Source organism: Alligator mississippiensis, chromosome 4 (genome assembly GCF_030867095.1).
Source record: "Alligator mississippiensis isolate rAllMis1 chromosome 4, rAllMis1, whole genome shotgun sequence".
NCBI classification, from domain to species: Eukaryota; Metazoa; Chordata; order Crocodylia; family Alligatoridae; genus Alligator; species Alligator mississippiensis.
Window position 1 is genome coordinate 99,007,061 of NC_081827.1, and position 19,086 is coordinate 99,026,146.

General features: G+C 44.4%; 1 long non-coding RNA gene across 1 annotated transcript; it reads right to left on the reverse strand.

Annotated features, from left to right (window-relative positions):
- Positions 1–6,872: 6,872 nt before the first annotated feature.
- LOC132250134 (uncharacterized) lies at positions 6,873–15,620 on the reverse strand. The gene is made up of 2 exons (XR_009461717.1): positions 13,044–15,620; positions 6,873–12,944 (listed from the first exon to the last, which is right to left on the reverse strand). It is a non-coding gene; the product is annotated as an uncharacterized LOC132250134 (long non-coding RNA).
- Between the last annotated feature and the right edge of the window lie 3,466 nt (positions 15,621–19,086).

The window sequence follows — 19,086 nt, forward strand, 5'->3', positions numbered from 1 at the left end:
TGCATGGAAACAGGTCAGGGCATGTGGGATGCAAGGTTTACAAGCTGACCCAGCATGTATAAAACCCAGTTGGTTGCTCCTGGGGCAGAAGAAAGGAGGCAAAGGCCAGGAATAGCTTGAGGAATTATGGGAAGGGATTGGAGGACAAGCAACACCCAAATTAAGTAACCTGCATTTTCACTGCCAATTGGGCTGGATTAAAGTTCACCTTAAAGCAAAACTTGAGTCAGCTACGCCACCAGCTAGTTCATCCAGCCTGGGTACAAGCACCTCCAAACCCAGATCAGAGGGTTGTGTGTGAACAGTAAGGAGCATCAAACAGGGTAAGGGACCAAATTCACCCTGCAGTGAAAACCTCACCAGATTTGGGAATGGAAAAAAAAAATCCGTTGGAGCATGCTGGCTAGGACCTTGGGCATCTTCCATCTCCAAATGATACCAGATGACTGAATTCCTAGGATTGCCTGGGAAAGGGAGAGGCTACAATGGCCCTCCATCCTGGTCTTGCACTCACAGAAATCCAAAGTGGAAGAGACTCTTTAGATTTCCCAGCCCTCCATCTCTGACCATGACATAATTGTTCCCTACAGCATATTTTCTAGGACTCTGTCTTGAACATCCTCAACAGTGGGGCTTCCTTCAGGAGTCCAGGCCACCCCCTAATAGACCTCTCTCGCAGGTAGTTGGTCATGAATCTAAACACAGAATTTTCTTTTCACAGTTTTAACCTATTATACCTTGGTACACCCTCAAATGAGTCCTCTCTGGTTACATCCTTTGCATATGTGCAGGCATGTGTTTTATCATGCTCTACATTAGAGAGGGGGAGGGCAAATTCACCCATTTCCACTTTGGGTTGGCATCAGTTCAACTGAAGGTGGGATTACAAATTGATTTAGTTATGGGGACATATTGTGATTCCAATCAACTCCAAGTTGATTGCAACCTGTCATATCAGTTTTGCTTACACTAGGAACTGATATAAGTGTATCCAGTCATGGGTTTGCATTTGACTAAATCAGTTTTTAAACCAATTTAAATTAAACTGGCACGGGCTTTGTGTGTAGATAAGCCCTTTGATAAAAATCCAAGGGGCAGTTATCAGTATTTGACACACAGTTTAATAGGTGAAGCTCTTGTGACCAGGGCAGCAACATTTGGAGTCAGAGAGCAGTGATTATTTACAGTACCAATATGCTGGGCTGGTGAAGCATGCAAAACTAACAGCTGATATAAATGGGGAATGAGATGCCTTGGAGGCATGAAAAATTGAGAAGACAGACTTCATCAACTGAGACACTGGCAGGAATGAGCAGAGGAAACCACCACAAACCACTCCCATAGGAGAAAGTCAAACATAGGATGGTCTGGGGAGCCAGAGCAAGGAGAGGATTGAAAACCACCTAAGATCTCAGGGTACTTGGTCCCTGAAGGTGGGGTGACTGAAACAACTACAGCCATGTCTTCGTTCTGAATGAGTCTAGGACAGAAAAAGGCAACTATGGACAGCGAGTGATGTTCAACATGGAGCTTTGGAAACACTTCCAATGATATCAGTAACCCTGGGGTCAGGTGTTGGAGGAGTTATAGGCACGTTTTGGTCATTTTTTTTGCCAGTTGTTTCTCTTCCTTTCATTCTATCCCTTACAACCACCCACCAGCCTACAGGAACTCGGTGTCCATGTCCGTGTTCATCTTTGACAAAAGCAAATATATTGTGAAAGGCAGGCATCGTGACAGAACAGCCTGCAGCACTGAAGGCTCTTCTCAAGCCTACTCCACCTATTTCACTCTTTCACATCCTGCATTTGACAGTTCTTCCAACTCCTTAGTACTTTTTTGTGGATCTTCTCTGAGTTTCCTCTGATACAGAAGCTCATGAAATGATTCCAGGAGTATGCATTCAAACAGATTTGGATAGCAAAGTTGTCTTGGGGACTGGAAACTTACTGAAAGTTTGTAAGCAAGCCATGACAAAGCAGCAAAAGTGTAGTTCTGGGAAGGAAGGATTTAGGCTGGGTACCATAGGCTCCATCTGAGGTCCAGCGTTATTCACTATTTTTGTTAATACTCTATGAGTGGGAAGAAGGAGCTCATTAAAGACATCCATAAGGATATAGGCACACACAAAAAGAAATGCTCAGGCAGATAACAAAGAGACAGAAAGAAAGGAATGGAGGAAATATTATGCCAGCTGGTTAAATACACGTTTGTTGCCGTTATTAAAGGTGCCAGCTGAGATCAGGGAACCAGTAATGCTAGTTGCAGTACAAATATAGCAGGGGGCAGCAACATACAGCCTGCAGGCTAGATCTGTCCTATGGAGCCACTGGATATGGCCTGCAGAGCTAGAGGGCTTTGCCTGTACCGATACACCCTCTATGTTGGGGCTGAGCAAAGAGCTGTGCCAGGGTTGGGCAGCTTCCAGCTGCACCTGCGCTACTGCCATGTCTCCTGCCCTTCTGGCTCCAGTCCAATGTTAGCCAGGTGGTTTGAGTGCAGAGACATGGCAGAGGGCTTTTCCTATGTCCACACTGGTGTCAAACAGGTGATGGCTGCACCCATGCTGCTGCTGATTCTCCCGGCCTCTTGTTCCCCTGGGTGTGGCTGCTACTTCAAGCTGATAGGCAGCTGTGCTGGGGCCATGCAGCTTCTAGCTACTCGTGCTGCAGCTGGGGAGAGGAGTGGGAAGCAGCAGCAGCAGCACAGGCACATTGTGCAAATACCTGGTCTCAGCGCAACTCCACTCCAGCTGGAAGCTGCACCTGTGCAGATGGGAAGCAGAATCATGGGGGGAGCAGTGGTAGCATGGGTGCAGCACCCAGCTGCCTGGCTCCAGTGCCAGCACGCAGAAAGCACCTGCCACTAATGCTACTGAAGCCACCCAACCCACATCAGATGGAAGATGGGGTGGTTTTTTTGGTATGGAACAGTTGTATAGATACTTGTCGCAACACAGTTGTGTATTGTTTTGTACACAGGATGTACAAAGTGTGGGCTCACTCCAGGGACAAAACTGATAAGTTTTCCACCCTGGGCGCAAACTGCAGTAGCACTGCTGGGGGCGGTGGGGAGAGAAGTGTCAGTATGGTGCTGCCAGCAACTATTGGGTTAAAGCCCCTTACAGTTTCTGCCATGGCCCAGTGCCACCAAATCCCATTGCCACCAAACAGTGGCAATGCTGGATTTGGTGGTACCAAACCTCAAGCTTCCTTCAACCACTGTGCACCGCAGTGCAACTCTGACCCCCATGCCATCCCTAAGTGCCACTCTGCCTCTCGTGCCTCCTGTACCAAGTACCCCCTTTAACTTGGCACCCCAGGCTCATGCCACTGTTGCCCATCATTTGTTATACTACTACCTGTTTCTGCAAGTCAATGCAGTCAAGGGGAGTTGCAAGTGCTCAGTGAGACATACTCAGAGTCTCTCAGCATCTGAGTGGACAGGGTCTTGACCTGGGGGGAAATCTGCATTTGATTCGTCCTTCCTGTCACTGGCCTTCTGGGTGGCCTTGGGCAAGTCACTTCAGCTCTCCTCCCTGCAGCTTCCTTACCTGTAGAAGAGCAGAGAGGGATGCTAACCTCCCTACTAAAGTGCTCCAAGTTAAAAAAAAAAAGAGAGATACTATAGAATTAGCTGTTGCCATTGTGGGATGGGGATGTGGGAGACGCAAGCTGAACGGTTTGAGATTGGTATTGAAACAAAGCTGGGGCTTGGTTGCTCTTCTGGACACAGCATAATGTAACTTTACCTCAAGGCCCTCCTGTTTGTCTTCACTCCTTGCATGTTGTGAATGGATATTAAGTGAAACTCAATGGGCTCCAAACTGGTCTTGGAACCATCTGAGTCCACTGGGATTTGTTCCATATCTCATGTTTCATGTATTTTCTTTAGGCACTTTTTAATGGATGGGTTTTCTTTCATGAGCTGTAATATGCTGATGCATTTCTTTGCAATTGTTAATAGCCTGAATGAGTGCTATTCTCTGTTTATCTGAGGCATAGCAGGGAATGTCTCCTGCAACATAATAAGGAGGGATTTTATCAAAATTGTCTCAAAATTTCTCGGAGGGTTTCAAGTACATATAAGCAGCAGGCAAGCCCAGAAAACGAAGCGTTGTTTCACAAAACTCGCCAGGGAGATGCAGCACAGCAAAGCAAATGCCTGATTGCTTTTTATCTCAGCTTTTCTCCCTTTTACCAACAAGATCCCAATTCTGAGCTGCTGTTGCCTTAAGCAAAGAGCAAGGGGGTGGGGGGAATGGTGGCTGTGTGGCCCTTTGTGGCTGTCTGAATTTTGGACATTTTCAAGGGCTCAGTTGCTACTTTCAGCTGCAGTAGCCCAAAGGCTGCTTTTCATATGCTCAGCTGTGATTGGCCACAGAAGGATCTGCAGCCAAAAACCAGCTGATGTACAGACTTCAGGTACCCCCCTCCCCAGCCATGCCCTTCCATCAGGGCTTCAAGGAGTGTGATGTATAGCTATGGCACTGGCTCACTGCAACCTGAAGACTCTCCCACCACCCTGCCAGGCTGGAGAAACTCCCAGCTTGCTGATTCTGATGGCCACAATGTCTCGTTGTGCCACTTGAGCCAAGCTACAGGAGATGCAACACACCCTAGAATTGGGCCAAATACTTCACATTTCTGGCAGCTTTACCTGTGCCTCCGTGCAGAAAAGGTGGGTGTTTCCAGACACAAATGAGTCTGGCATTATGAGTCCTACAGAAGGATCCTGTTGGGCAGATAATTGCTGGTTTCTGGCATTATGTAGCTAACTGGTTTGGGAAGCAAAGGGCAACTTGCCAAAGTATAGGCATTGCTGCAGCATGTCCTGGATAAGGGGGGCTGTGCTGCTGCTTTCCTTTCCTTTCTCATGTCCCTGCAACAAGGCCTTTAGCAGAATTCACAGATTCGCTGGGCCCTGATTGGCTGCGCCGTGAGCGCTTCTGCAATGGCCTCAAACTTACCTCTGGGTTGTTAACTGTGCGCGTTAGTGCCCGCACCACTCCAGCCCCCGTGCTGCTGTTGATGCCATATAAACAAGCAAACACATCAGAGCTTAGAGTCATGTTGCTGTTATCATTGACAGGATTGTTACTATGGGGGGTTTGTTACAGCCCCTGGAATGGGGCCAAGAGCATCACACAATGTTTAGCAAGCCATAGACTAAATGCTTGATCCAGGCACACTCCTCCTTACTACACATGATTAAACTGTCTTCAAGGCACATAAGCCCAGCAGCCAGTACTATGCCTACTAAAAATAAAAGTCTGCATATCAGGCCCTAATCTGAGTCATAACATGAAGTAAATGTAACAGAAGAAAGGGAAGGGGTTAAGATATTACCATTCAGAGGACTGTATAAGGCACATAGAGCAGTGATTCTCAACCAGGATGCTGCGGCAGCACCCTAGATCCTTTTGAGAGTGCCCATGGGGTCCTGCTTAGTATTAGCACCATCAGATGTGCAAACCCCTACATGATTCACAAGATAAACCCAGAGATTTCCAATAGGAATCCACAGTATAAAAAAAAATCTGACCTACTGCAGTCTCTGAATTCTCTGCAGAAGACAAATTACTCGATTATTTTCCAGTAGTCAAAATAAACAAACAAAAATACAAAATACAAATGAAAGCTAAGAGAGCATTTTCTACAGGGCTCCCCAAGTCTAATAAGGCTGAGAACCACTGATCTAGAGATAGGAAGGAAAGAGAGGATCAAAACAGGAACCTGGAGATATTTGCTGCAAGTACGTACACACTGCAATGGATCTGTTAAAAGTGCTACTGTTTATATTTCGGTTGACTCAAGTTTTGTGGAGGAGAAGCATCATGGAAAAAAGGATTTCCAAGAAGAGTTGAGATGAGGAACGTGTTCCACCACCCTGCTGGACACTGCACTTGCCAACTTCCTTGGAGGACAGCAACTGAGTGACAGCTGCTCGTGGAGAACTTGATCAATGTTCTGATGCTAATTTAAATAAATACAGTACTCTGAGCGTTTTCCTGTGGAGAATGGGATTTTATTCAGCCATCCAGGCATCAAAGACCTCAGGAATTCTTTGGCCCTTAATTTGCAGAAAGTTCTTTGTTGTTTTTCACTCTTTTTTAAAAAACAGTCTATTTTTTTCCTTTGCCGAGTGGAAGATTTTTGCAGGTACTGTAAAAGGGAAGATGAGGTACATTTGGGATGTTGGTCAAGTTTTACTCCAGGCTTGAGAGAGGGGGAGAGAGAGATCAGTGAAATCTCAAAAGGCTTAATTTTCTCTGATGTCTATTTCTGCACTTTTGGCTGGTCAGTGCGTAGAGGAATGTTACAGTGTTTTTGGGTTTTTTTTTATCCCATTGGGACCACAAATCCTTTGTTCTGAGGCACATGCCAAGTCTGAGCAGATGTGTTGGAGCAGAGAAGAATCCATGCACCTTGGGCCAAGTAGCAGCTGCAGAGCCATACCATGGAAGCTACTGCAGTCTGATGGTTTGGGCCACCTCCGCAGGCCCTTATATGGAGCATGGGAGGATCTCACTTGTGCCCAAAATACCATAGATGCTTTAAGGACAAAACAAGCTCAGGCTTGCTGAAACTGTGTTTAATGTCAATGTAATCAGAGATTGTACTGGGCTGGAGGAGGAATGCAAAGAGGTTATACTCATCTGCAGTCTCTACTCCCTGCCCCTGATACTCCCATATGTAGCATCACATCAGCAGTAACAACTGGAGGAATGCACTATATGCTTTGAAGCGACACTGGCAGCGCTGCCCACTGTCACAATATTCGGTGCATTTCTTAAAGCCCCAGATCTTGGATTCGTGTGATCAGGCGAGTCTTAACTTAAAAAATATATATATAAATAAAAGAAGCCAAGGTAACTTTTTAGCCATATTTATTTTTCTTAATTTGGAGAAAAGCTTGAAAATGTGACCCAAGAGAACCCAAAAGGCTCAGAAGCCAGAACACAAGTAGAAAGAACCCAACACTGAAGATCCTTGTTATTAATACTTTACATTTTGTAATTTTTAAATTTGAGGGGTGTTAACTCCTGAAGTTTTCACACTTGGGGTGGAAATACAGCACTACACTCCAGGCTCCTCAAAACATCAGAGCTTCCCTAAACATCATCCTATAAATGAATGTTTTCCTAGGGAAACTCTTTAATCAAGGCATGATGACTCAGAGTATATAAACTTGGAGCTTCAGTGATATTAATAGAACTCGTATTATTATTGCTTGTTCCAATCCCTACCCATCCCATTCCCATTTTCCTTGTGTTCGTCTTCTTGTTCTATGTTTAGATAGTGCATTTTCAGGGCAGGGATAGCAATGTGATTCTCATCTCTGGATAACACAGTGCAAAGGTATAGCGTTCTACCCATTTTTAATAAACAAATAACATATGCCTGCCCTCCTGAATGCACTAACATCTCTGTCCAACTGAGGAGCAGCCTCTTTTTTGCGGCTGTGTAGTGAGTGATAGTAATGCATTTGTAACCTTTCAAATGTCCTTTTGACATTTGAAGGAGCATGTAATATATAGGAATTGTGTAGCTTTCTTAAATAGTGTATGAACTCTCTAGTGGTGTTCAGTAGACACATCTACACATACAGTTAGTGTACCTGAATTTTCTGAGCAGAAAATGCAGGCGCATTAAACTGCTCCCATATGCATCTGAACACGTGTATCTGTCGAGAGCAAATTTGATATCAACAGGAGTTCAGTCTAGGGCTGCTCCTGCCCTGCTTTGCCCCCCTGCAGTAGCCAGGGGGAGCTCCAGGCTCCCCTGGGTGCCAGCTCCAGGCTGGCAGGGGGCAACAGGGGCAGGTCCTAATCTCTGCTAAGCAGGAGAGAGCTGTCCCAGCTTGGCAGGATGTTGCCTTCCAGCCACGTGGAGATCAGGACCTATCCCAACCTCCATGGGGCAGGGAGAGCTGTCCTGGCTCAGCAGGACACTGCCTGCCAGCCATGTGGAGATCCGGACCCTCCCCAATCTCCATAGGACAGGGAGGCAGCTGCCCAGCAGCTGGAACAGCTCTCCCAGCGACGTGGAAATCAGGACGGGTCTAGTACCTTTCACAGGTACTAGAAAATGGCACATTAGACTAATATACTGTGCAGTAATTGCTGCACGTGTAGATGGTGATGCTTTAATGCACGTTAGTCTAATGTGTAGTGAAGTGTCTTGTGTAGATTCACCCAGTGTTTTCTAAAGTTTAGCAGCCAGCTAGAGCAGCTGCCTATGTAGGTAGCAAATATGATACAGACCTAGCTTGTCCCTGGATAGCTTCTGCCACAATATATATTTTACCTAAAAAGCAAGACACACAACAGTGGGTCTGACCTCTTCAACAGAAAACCATGTAAAATGTCACATGGATGTGATGTGTGCTACTTTCCTATAATCTTTCTAATGTATGGTGCTATCAAGTATTACTTGTAATAGCAGATTAAATATTTGAAGAGAAGTATGGCTTTTTAAGTAGACAGTGCTTTTTTAATAGATGACAACATGCCTGTGCTTGTTAAAATTTATACGCTAGAAGAGGACTCAGTGAAGGGGATTTAACTTCAAGGGGACTCAAGAGGGTGTTATGGGAGTTGTACACAAGAGAGTTATTGTTGTATATGTGAATATGTGCAGTTACCTAACGTAAACAGAGACATCTACTAGCACTTGAGAATATGTAATATTGCTGCAGAGTTTGTAAGACCAATGATGTTACTGAAATTGTGGGCTACAAACAGCTTCCTTAGCACACAGCTCTCAAGGGTCCATTTCCTGGGAACTCTGATTACCGTTCTTCAGCATATGCTGGGGACTCACTTGCTCTTCCATGTCTGGTTTCAGTATATCATATTCCTTCTAAGATTCTGGATGGAAGACAAGTGATGACTTTTGCTGCCCTATCATACTGGCAGCTCCTAATGTGTTGACCGCCCACACTCAGAGATCTCTCCTTTCTAGATGTCATTGAATATGTGTATACCAGATTATTTCCCCCCTGCAATTGGTTAGTTATGCAAAGGTAAAATCAGTTTACTGTTTCTTATCCATTTTTACATCTCCAGCTCCCAAATGAGTATCCACTGAACTATACCACCTGGTCTTTTTCCACTGAAGTAAAAACTGACTCCTCTAAGAAGAGCTCCTATTCAAGATCAGTTCAGAGAGACAGTTAGTTTTGTAGCTGCTGAGCATGGGTGATGCCCACTGTAGCTTTAAAGCATCTTTGCAAATTCCAAGTGCACATGCCAGATCATAACTGAACCAAGGTAAGGGGGAGACAGAACTTGCAGTTGTAAGTGCACATGTATGCATGTAGGCACATGCCCATGTGATGTTGAGATTCCAGAGCTGCTCGTTAGTTACTATCACTCCAGATAGACGAGCTGCATATTCTTGTCCGCTCTCTCTTTACTAGCCAGTAACTCTTGTGCATTGTGTCAGAAGTACAAGGGGCAACTTAACCTCTGAAGCACTGAGTTTGACTATCCTGATCCTGATTCTGAACTCCTGTGCAAGCCGCTCAAAAGGAAGCCCTGTATCAAACTCCCTTCCATTCTAAGGGTGCCAGCCTAAAAGCAGAACTGCATGGTGACTGAAGACAGAGGTTCAGCTTTAATTTGTTAACAGTGTCCCTTAAGCTTCATCCTTTACCTTTCACTGGGTTGGAAACCATGAATTCGAATCTATGGGGAAGAAAACATTCTAAAATCTGTTTTCATCCCAAATTGGAATGAAGAGGCAACATTTTGACTGTTTTGGGGCAATGGAAATTCTGGACAGTTTTGATTTGGAAACATTCCAGTGTTTTGTTCCATGTTAAAATACAGTAAGAAATAAGCATAATAAAACAATAAAAATAATTCATTTTAAACATTCTCCTGTCAAAAGCTCTATCCAGATTGTCTCATTCCACCATAACAATGGGATTTCAGTGCAACTGTACTTTCCTACTGAAAACTATACACGATTTTTTTTTTTTGATTACTTCAACTTAGTGCACTTGAATTGTGCTGCCTTTTGGCCACTGCTACAACTTGGAGGATTTATTTTACATGACTTCATTAACATGCTGTTTACACTCTCCTAAATCGTTAGCAAAGATTAAGAAGGTAGATTTAACGCCTGTCTCTCTGGCACTCACTTAGACCATGGTACCCTATGTAATGTTCAGTAGTCATTTATCATGGCTTTTTAGGGTTATTGAAACAGTTCTCAATTCACATGACACTGTTTACAGCCTTGCCTGTTTTAATTTTTCAAGTATTTTGAGACACTTAATACTTAATTGCCAACACATATTAAAATTGTTACTATCTTTTTGCTCAATACATATAAAACACAAAGGATCAAGTTTGTCTGCTATGGTATGTTCTGCATTAACCATTTCCTCCACCTGTTTTGATGTTGTCCTTTCTTCCTGCAGGAGTATTACCTTCTACTGAGCAGCAGCGGTGGCTGGGCCATATAGGTTGGTTTCCAGTAAAGGAGAAATTGGTGATATGGAATTTGGGTAGATTTAAATGCATCTTCCTTTCTACTTAGTAAAGTGTTATGCAACCTATACATATTACTACCTGTACCATGTGTACAAGTAAGGTTTGCCAGATCTACATACATACACCATTCTTGAATGTGACTAAGGTTCAATCACGTCCTTCCTCCCAGACTCCCAGTCAAAACCCAGTGCCTGGATCCCAAGGGGCAAGTCTGCCTCAAGAAATTATTTCAATCAGAGACAAGAGCAAAGCAAAAACAGTTCTATGCCTTGCACAGCTATCTGTCCCAAGACTGCTGCCTCTACATGAATCTTGCACAATATAATTAACAACACAGTATGTCTTCCCAAAATAACTATTTGCTTGTACACTTAGAAAAAAACTTGGGAGCAATACCTGGTGAGGCCTGCCATAACAATACTTTAGTTAATAGTAGTTTCATAGTTTTACTGAGAATAAAAATTGTAATGATTGATTAGCCAGTTTCAATTTCCTTTTCTTTGTCAGAGAACAAAGCTGTGTTTGCTTTAATCCAGTTCTTTTGCACTTCTCTGATGATCCAAGCCTACAACTAGCAACACACCTGCTTGGAGTCCCACTGACATGTGGTTGTAAGGTTTAGGAATATGCCTGGATAGATTCATTTGCTGGACTTGGCTTCAAGACCTCAGTGACTTATCAAAAACCCTTATCTGGTAGTTAAGGGCATTAGCTCAAATGCATTGCAGCCAATCTGCTGCATATTGTATTTGTTAACTTTTGCCAAGGTATCTTATCTGGGTTCTTTTTAATTAAATGCTAACTATGTCTCTGATTCTGCAAACATGGAGTAACTTTATACAGGTGAACGATCACAGAGAGTTCACTAAGGATGCTTGCATGCATAAATATATCTAAGAGTTCTTAGCATGGGTGCTCAGTGTTTTTTTAAGAGACTCAGAAGAGGACGGTAAAGTTCAAGGACAGACAAAAGCTATTTAATAAATCTTAATTACTTCCTAGTTCTCCAGACTTCTGCTTTATTTGTTCGTTAAACACAGATAAAAATACATTAGTATCTCAAATATCTTGGAACCTTGATTCACACACACACACACACACACACACACAAAATCTCTCTCTCTTATTATTAGTAGGGCTGCTTTTCTTCTTTCCCAGATACTTATAAACCCCTTTTTATTCCCGTAAGATATTTAGCTAGAAGTAAACTATTCTGCATTGCTATCCTGCTCTCGTTTATGTTATATTCTTTTCCCTCTTCACCTTTTTATTATTTTTAAACATCAGATCTCAAAAAGTCTCCCTGGGAAAATACTCTGGATATTTTTCTGTGTGGCAACTGAGAACCCTTGATCAAACTAACGATGGAATCAGTAAGGAAGAACAGATATGGTGACAGCACACAGTAGAATTCAGTTTGCTCTTTTTTTTTTTTTTAATTACTTATTCAGCTACCTGGTTCAAAAAATCATTTCCAAAAGCTATTGACTTTTGGTGCTGATGTACTCAACCCTCGTGTAGATTCCTCAGCTACAATTCTGTTTTAAGGGTCAGGTTAGGAGCTGCTACTCTGATTTTTTTTTCAAAGACAGGACAGCATTTCTTACTTTTCTGCACACCACTTCACTGAAGGTAAGGAATGTTGCAGTGCATGACAGCGCCAGCTGGAGCCACTTATAAAGGGGTTGATCTGCCTCAATGCTGAAATGCTAAACAGAACTTGGTGTTTCCTTTCTGAAATGGAGATTTTGCTTTCATACACACATCTGATCTGTGGGGTTTGCTGTACTGGATACTTACATTCAATAAGTGTTCAAACTGAACAGGTAAAAAGGAGCTCTGCATAAAGTGATCCTTTCATACAAGCAAACAGACATGACCTGAACTTGCTCCCATCTTTTAGTTATTGAGTAATTGAATGTTAATGTTAACTCCATCATCCATGGAAGTGCTTGCATACTATGTTAAGAATCCAGTTTAGCAACCTAGATCTCTACCAGAACATTCAGGTAGGTGTTCGTGTTATTGGTTGCATTACTGAGATTGCAGCCAGAGAAATGAATACTCACCAGAATCTAATTGATGGTGTCACCCCTTCTCCAAGTAAAGCTTTAGGTTGTGTTCTTCTCTCCTTGCAGTGAAGGTGGCTTATGGGTAACACCATCCTTCCTAAAGGTTTGGTGGCTTCTGGAATGTCATGTTGGAAAACTACTGCTCACCCAACTTGTGCTATGAACCTGTTACTCTGGGGCACCACCTGATTCTTGTTAACTGCTCTTAAAGCAAGCTGCAAAGGCTGAGGTTTCACATAACTGGGAACATGTGAGGGAAGGACAGGCTATGTACAACCCTTTTGATCCATCTCTCAAACACCGAGATATCCCAGAAACTGTTCACCATCTTGTGTGGATACTGCTCTCTCAGCTGCTCATCTCACTCCCTGTAATAAGAGATAAAGCAGGGAAAACAGAACTGCCCATTAGAGCCCTACTCTTCTTCACACCTTCCCCTTTGACTTCTTCTTAGAAAGCAGACTTACCGGTCTCCTTCCCTGTTAGAGAGCTCCTTTCCTTACAGTCCCTTCCTTCATTAGCACACCTCGAGTAGGGCATTTTTAATGGAAGGACCTGAGTTATTTACACTGGTCCCAATGCTCTGCCACTTGCTCTAAGCAATCATCCATCCCTGTACAAAGTGGGTGAGAAATGGCAGCATTTCAGCCCACTGTGAATTCATATTGCATGGGGGTGAAGCATAAACACAAAGAGGCAAGATAAAGCAGAATGGAGTCCTCAGTCTTCCCCTGAGTGGGTGGCTTGGAACTAAATGATAACAGCCAGCTTTTTACTTTATATTAACTTCTGTTCTTGGCATTAACTGGATCCAAAAAGATACTGAGGTGCCTAAATACTTTTCTGCATCTGGCCCTGGGTGTTTATGAAGGCAAGTCTTGCCTTCATGAATTGCAGAGTCATGTTCAGTCTGTTCCTTAAGATAGGATGAACACATCAGCTATAAGAAAACATGGGGCCAGTGGCCTTTCTTATGGTTTAACCACTCTTAACTTCTTTGCATGACAAGCACCAGATACATGTAAGCTATTAACGTTTATTGTAAAAAACTGAGAACATAACCGAAAACAGGGGGATTGGAACAGCTGAGTTCAAGCTGCAGGAGTCAGAACTGAAGAGAAAATAGATGTCACATGCAAAGTTAGTGGTGTACTTACACCACCAAGAAACTGGCCAATTTGAATCCTATGCTATTAAAGGAGTCCAGATCTTGCAAAGTAACCACCTCTGCTCTTCCCCATGGGGGTCCACAGGTGGCCACATTTGCCTGAATTCCTTTCCATTTTGAGTGCTACTCCACATTAGAGAACGGCCTGAATTCTTAATTGTGCTCGTCATTCCCATCTGATTCAATTGCACTGCTACACTTCCTGAGCTCTGTTATTTTTCCTTAAGTATAATCTTCGCTGTGGATCTCCTGGCCTGTAGCTGGCTTTTGAGAAATCTACAATAGTCTTTTTCAGGGTGTCAAACAATGGCTATTTATAAGTCTAAAGCCCCATTAGCTAATTTTTTTTTTGTGTGGATGTTTTGTTTTGGCCTATGTATTTCCTTAGCTGTTTATATAAAGTTTTGTAAAACTGCCTAAGAGCCTGACACAAGTTATGGTAATCTAAAAAGGGAATGTCTTTCCTGAACACCTGTGATATGGTTTTAACCAGATAAGTCTCATTCAATAGCTAGAACAAAAACAGAATCTTGTTAAAAATATTAAAGTGGCTATCCATGGCTACACATAGCATAAGGACCAGGTGGCACATTAGCCACATGGCAGGCTGTAGAAGAGATGCATTGTGGGACCCTGTAAAGTACACCTCACAGAATAGCTACTATGGAAGACTTACACTACAGCATAGCAACTCTACCAGACTCCACATGTGCCACATGACCAGTTAAGCATCCTACTGTGCTTGCTTCTCTGCTTTGCTAATGCACAGCTGCTCCTCCCCTTTCTCAGACCAAGCAATATCATTCTATCACATTAGTCCCTTGCAAGTCAATGGGACCATTTGTTAGGTACCTCGCTTCACATGAAGGGCACTGGAACTGGGCCCAGAGCATTAGCCCCTGACGATGCTGAAAGTCCCTCCTTCTGTACAAGGCAAGCTCAGCAAAACAAATGAGGAGTTTCTAGGTCAAGCTGTTCTTGAGCTATGAAGCAAAAAAACAGAAGTGTTAGGTATCTCTTAAAGCACTTGGCAATGAGGGGGGAGATCAAACCAATGAATCTCCCAGCAGTCAATGTATTCTTTAATTTAGCTCCTGTCTCTTGCAAACTCCCTGCCTAACTGGCCTCAAACTGTGGAAACTCAAATTTTCTAGGGAATCCACAACACCAGTAGCAAGGCAGCCTGATTAATTTTTGGTAGAGTTGATATACATGCGTAAGCTGTGAGGGAGGCAGAAACAAAATAGGCCTTACAATGGAAAGGGAAGTACAGCCTCATCTAAGATGCTCCTACTCTGCACCATAATGCAGTCCCTCTCAGGTTGTCTCTAGATCCAACACAGAGAGTCCTAGTTTGCTTCTTTCCATGCCTGATTATGTTTTAAGCTTGAATGCAGAAAATTCCTTCTGCTCTTAGATTTTATTCCTTTAGGGCCGGGGTAGGCAATTATTTCGGCTGGAGGGCTGCTTAACACGTTGAGGTGAGCTGTTGAGGGCCACATGTGTAGCCCTGCCCCTGGTTGCCATTTTGGGACCACAGGTCCCACACCCCTAACCCCTGACATTTTCCACCTGAAGTCCCTCCCCTGTCCTGGGAAGTACTCCTGTTTTTGGCGGGGGGGGGGGGGGGGGGGGGGGGGGGGGGGATTTGCTATCTTGGAACTGGAAAAAAACAAACCGTATACTAAAAATCAAACATCTACTATAACATACTTAAATTTTATTTTTTTTTAATATTTCTGTCCTGATTTACATGCATCTGCATAGTGTATATAGAGGTGACTGCATAGCTCAAAATACAATCCTTACTCTTGAATATTGTGTGTGGAGGGGTAAAGGGGTGTATGATTGGGAAATGGGGGGGGGGGGGGGGGGAGTGCGGTATGTGTGTGGGTGGGTACCAGGGGGCAGTGGCTGTGTGCGGGGGCATGGGGAGGGTGGGGGAGGAGGGTGTCCATGTGTGGTGGAGGGGCCCCAGAGTCCTTGGACTGTGCAGGTCCCCAGCTGCACATGGTAACAGGTTGCAGGTCCAGCCCCACAACATGCAGCTCCCCGCACTCCTAGCCTCCTTTCTACCAATGGGAGTCCCTGGCCCTGGCCCAGTGGGGCTGTACCTGAATTTCCGCTCTTGTGGGGAGGGAGGAAATAGGCACAGGGTCGCCAGCAAAAGCCTTTGCCAGACAGAGGCTTCTTGTGTCTAGTACCTCCTAGCCTGGGGCGATGGCTGGGGTGGGTCAAGCCAGGCTGGGGTTGGGGCTGGTTGCTTAGCAACCAAAGCCACATCTCCTGCATGATGGTGCCAGCCTGCAGAGAGGCAGCGAGGGCTGGGGCCTGTGATCATTCCTTCAGCTTATAGAGGGGCACTGCCGGCCGGCTGGAATTGCCTTGCAGGTCAAATGTGGCCTGCAGGCTGTATTTTGCCTGCCCTGGCTTTAGGGCATCTATTCTCCAGTTCTGTCCAACTATTCACCAGCCCAAACTTGGCTGTCCTAATCCTCGTTTTCAGTGATGTTCCCAGCTTATTACAATAAATATTAATAATATACAGAAATCTGGTATGTCTCATGCAAAGACCCCAAATAATTTACAATTACTATACACATGAAGATCAATTTATGAGCACCAGAAATATGGCCACTTATGAGATGGAATGTGGTGGCTCTTTAGGAACCTACAGCCACAATATACAATGGTTCAAGACGCGAAGTGAAGACAAACATGATATTCATTTCAAACTCCAGAGGGGGATTTAAGCTGCCAGAATGTAAATACTTATGTTGAATTTTAGCCAGAATACTTGGCCTAGTACTCCAACTCCTGCAAAAAGCACTATAGAATTTATAATAACTCTTCCTTTTATATTGGCATATTTACAACTAACATTAATACTACTGATGGTTTAGGATGCCGTAGGCGCCCCTTTTAGTACGACTGATGGGTCTGTTGTGAGCAAGACTAACAACAGAGGAACAAATCTAGCAAGACAGTTGAGGAAGGGGCCGTCACAACTTCTCCTGCCTGTGAGGATTTATGCTTGCTGATAGCCTCCTCCGTGCATACTATATGCTTTGCAATACACGTCCTCTCCTGATCCACAGTTTTCACTCTTTTGATGCAGTTGCACTCTCCGCTGGCTTCACTCTCGAGTGGCAGTTTCCCAGGTCTTGGTTGCAACGTCATTCTTCTTCTTCTGTCTTTTGAGGACATCCTTACAGCGCAGTTCTGCTTTTCCACGTGGCCTTGTTTGTATCAACTCACCGTAGCGCACTAGGCTATGGGGCTGTACAGAACTGATGTGAAGGCTTATTGCTGCCCACTTTCCTTCTTTGGGCAAGCATCTCCTTTGCATAGAGGGCTGCAAAGTGGCCATCTCCTCTGTGGTTGCCATCAGGACAAAAGGCAGTCACACCAGCTTTGTAACAGTGCCTTGATCCCGCCTCTTTTTTTAAACACCCCCCAAAACGCTGTGCTGCTACTTGGTGCTGGAGAGTAGGGAGAGAGATAGAGACATGCTCCTTCATCTACAGAGACTGCCTGCCCCACGCTGACAGAGATGGGTGGGGGGGGAGGCAGGGAAGGGAAATAGTCTATTTAAATAAGACTACAGAGCAAGAGTCTCTCTCAAGGACACTGGGCAGTTTGCACATTAAAGAAACTTATCCAGTTAGAAATTCCAGACTTGCAAAAACCCTAGGCATGAAGGGAGATGCCAGCATGTCAGAAGTAAGAACAGTTTCCAGTTGTCTCCAGTCAGAGTTGCAGATGCAGCTGACTTACAGCAGTAAGTAACTTGTCTGTGGCCCATGAAATCTGGGGCAGAACCAAGATCTAAACCTTGGTCTTGAGTCCCATCAAAATCCACCAATTTCTTTCTGTCATTAAAGCTCATTTGATCTTAGTTACTTTACTGCCCCATTAACAGAGAAAATGGGTATCCCACATTTCACGGCTTCTACTAGTTGCCCATAAGGGCTAGAAATAATTCCCCTTCCCCCACTCCCAATCTCTCCAAATATATTTTTTGGCTTCTGAGGCTTTTTTCTCATTTTCCGCAAAAGCATTAGACACTGGTCAGAATTTGAGGTAAGGATGTGTGCGAGTGTGCTGGTGCTTCTAAGAATACTTAAAAACCTCTGAGGTTGGCAGATCCTGGCTGGCTAACAGATCGTGCTCATATGCTCAAGATCATACCACTGGCCAGATTTGGTCTCACAAAGGAGTTTTCCCTTCCAGGTGAAGGTCTATGCCTTCCTCTGTAATGTGGGGCACAGTCCCCTTCCTAGGAGGATTGGAGCATATCCTAACAAATTTCCTGGCACTGCTCTGGCAGGACATTGATGATGCCCTCATTTCCCCTGCCTTTTACCTGTGACATAGTGTAGGGGGTTTTCCATAATGTGCCTTGTGGCTGTGGTGTGCTTTAAGGGTTTGAGTGGATGATCTTTTGGATCTTCTGGGCAAATGGCTAACTGAAAACACAGGGGACTAAGCTCCACGGGCATTTTTCCATGAGTCATGGGATGTGGTGCTGGATGCTTTAATTAGTGACCCACGCTAATTAAAAGCGCCCGCATGTCCTGTGTATCAGCATCGCCACGTATCCCCATGCTAAAAAATGGCAGCTTTGAACTAAACCTCATCGAACCTGTTTTATTTCAAAGCGCCCCGCCACCATTTTTTCAGCATGGAGACATGTGGCAACACTGATACACACGACACGAAAGGCTGCCGGAACGTGTTTTGTGCTCTGGCAGACTTGATTGAGTCTTCTCCGATGTGCAGGCTCTGTGCATATGTGTAGAAGCCCTATGGCTCAGAGAGGCCCTTCCAGTCCTATTGTACCTACAAAGTACCAAGTGAAATTTAACTAGCACAAATGACAGGACATAAGGTTTACCTCTCAGAAGAGTGAGAAGTCTACCAGACAGAACAGCCCCCACAGGTCCACACCTGTCTGGGATCTCACTCATAACACATCAAAACAGTGATTGCTCTCAAACGTGTTCCAACTAAGTATGCCCAGAAGGAACCTCCCAGGATAGCAGGGCCACAGCTTTCTCAGCTGCAGGATCCCAGCCATTGTTACTCAAGAGGATCAGATGAAACATGACCCTGCAAGTTATGACAGCAAAACTTGCCTTTCTTAATAAGGCCTTCTTTCCCCACTTAAAGCACCTTCTCCTGGGAAAAGGAAAGGGAAGGAGCAGCACAAATGGGTTAAGCATGACCATCAGCATGTAGAACTCATGACTTGGGTGTCACTAATTCAATTCCTTTCTCTGATACAGTCTGAACCTGTGTGACACTGGGCAAGCCATTCTGTCCTTGCTTTGAGCCCCTTT